The sequence below is a fragment of the Poecilia latipinna genome, unplaced genomic scaffold, assembly GCF_001443285.1.
Source record: "Poecilia latipinna isolate Pla-1442-1.1 unplaced genomic scaffold, P_latipinna-1.0 Scaffold164, whole genome shotgun sequence".
Lineage (NCBI taxonomy): Eukaryota > Metazoa > Chordata > Actinopteri > Cyprinodontiformes > Poeciliidae > Poecilia > Poecilia latipinna.
The window spans coordinates 312,055-314,632 of NW_015112780.1; positions in this window are offsets into that span (position 1 = coordinate 312,055).

The window sequence follows — 2,578 nt, forward strand, 5'->3', positions numbered from 1 at the left end:
ATTAACAATGTTATAAAATCAATTATACACCCTGACCAAACAGGCTTTGTCAAGGGCAGAACCTCCACTGATAGCCTAAGGCGATTACTACATCTTATTTGGAAGGCCCAACAGTTAAGTGTTCCAGTAGCGGCCCTGTCATTGGACGCGGAAAAGGCGTTTGACAGGGTTAGCTGGAATTATCTCTACTACACACTTACAAAATTTGGATTTAGACAATCTTTTCTAGAAATAATAAAAATGATATACTCGGATTCAAAAGCAACGGTAACAACCAACGGATTGAGATCAACTCAATTCTTAATTGAACGCGGGACCAAACAGGGAGACCCCTTGTCACCCCTGCTCTTTATTATAGCACTCGAACCGTTAGCCCAAGCCATTAGACAAAATGAAACAATAAAAGGTATAACAATGGGTGGACTAGACAACAAAATGTTGATTTTTGCAGACGATGTACTGCTTCTACTGTCAAACCCTGAAGAATCTCTACCTCCTTTACTTGATTTGATCAATAATTACTCTGAATTATCCGGATACAAGATCAACTGGTCTAAATGTGAAGTAATGCCTCTATCAAAGTTTTGTTATAAAAGCCACATACAAAAGTGGAATTTTCAGTGGGTACCAAAAAAACTTAAGTACCTAGGCGTACTGCTGAACCCAGGCCTAGAAAATATTATTCTAGATAACTTTGAACCGGTCATAAATAAGATAAACTTGCTTTTAAAAGGGTGGGACAAACTGCAAATATCGTTGTGGGGTAGAGTTCAGGCCATTAAAATGATCATTACACCAAAATTAAATTACCTTTTTGCTTTACTCCCGCTCAAAATACAGTATTCTATATTTAAGACCTTGGACAAAATGATAAACAACTTTATTTGGGAGGGGAAAAAGCCTAAAATGTCTGCCATAAAACTCCAATCTAAAATTGAACATGGAGGATTACGACTACCTAATATGCAACTTTATCAGGAAGCTTTTTTAAGTGCACAAATAACATCACTTATGTTAAAGAACCATGAGAGTCCTATCTGGGTAAACTTGGAAGGTGAAATAACTGCTCCATTCAAACCTTTTGATTATCTATCACAGCATTCAAAAGATGGAGTTAAATCCAATCCAATTATGATCCACACTAAAAACGTTTGGCAGCATTTACATAAAAAAGCAAATGCTTGTCCCTTCATTCAAGGAAATGCCTCAGTGTGGAATAACCCCAAAATAAAAATAGAGGGGAAAACGATCTTTTGGAGGAGCTGGCATACAAAAGGGATTGATAGTATCAACTGCTTCTTCCAAAATGGTGACTTACTGTCATTTCAACAACTTCAAGAATTATACAATCTACACCATAAAGATTTTTGGAAGTTCCTACAAATAAGGGACTGCCTCACAAAATTAAAGAAACTGGAGGGAAATATACCCATGGAATCACCAATATACAATATGTTAAATAAACCGAAAAACTTCCCAAGACGAGTAAGTCACATTTATAACTTCCTGATTGAGAAAAATTGCAACATTAATACAGGACTTAAGAAAGTATGGGAATCAGAACTAAACAAAAAGTTCACAGAGGAGCAGTGGGGTACAATTGTCAAACAAATGTTAAAACCCATGAGAGATGCGCGCTCCAAATTGATACAGTTCAAAATTCTGAATCGTTTGTATTGGACACCAGTCAAACTATTTAGAGCTAAGATAAGTAACTCTGATATTTGCTGGCGATGTAAACAAACTCCAGGAAACTTACTTCATATGTTCATCACGTGCCCGATTCTAACTTCTTATTGGCAGAAGGTTATGGGAAAAATCAACAGCATCCTTAATTCAAACTTTCTTCTGACACCAACTTTGGGACTCCTTCATTATTTAGACTACAAGGTTCAAATACAAACTGAAAAAACACAATGGTTAAAAATAGCACTCACCACAGCAAGACGAGTCATATTAAGACACTGGAAAGGCCAAAGTATCCCTACCTATACAGAACGGCATACAGCACTTTCAGAGACCGCCTCTTACGAAAGACTCATTCACAAAATAAATGGCCAGTTTGAGGCATATCAGAGTATATGGGAATCATTCTTAAAACTAGCGAGGAGAGATTCAAATAACAGGGGTCCAAAATAAATAGATACAATGTGTGTGTACATATTTTTTTTTTCCCTTTGCTTGGGCTAACTAACTGGTTGAGAGGGGGAGTATGGGAGGATTGGGAGGGGTTTAGGGGAGAAAATGTTAAAAGCTAAGTCCTTCTCTGTATAATTACCTAATGTTGTATTCTTTACAGTGCTGATATTGTTAATATTGATATCACTGTACGTTTCATTGTTGAAGGATTTAATAAACATTGAAAAAAAAAGCGTTCAGTGAACTTTAACTTGCTTGCACTTTTGCAACGTTCAATTGGATTTCATGCGATAGGCCAACACAAAGTGGATTTTGTTTTCAATGCCGTGACCTGTGGTACTCCTAAATATAATCCAGCGCAAACAATTCCCCTCCCTTGTAAGCCAAACATGTCGGCAGCAGAATCCACCTGTGCGCGTTTTAATCTCGGTGACGCCCA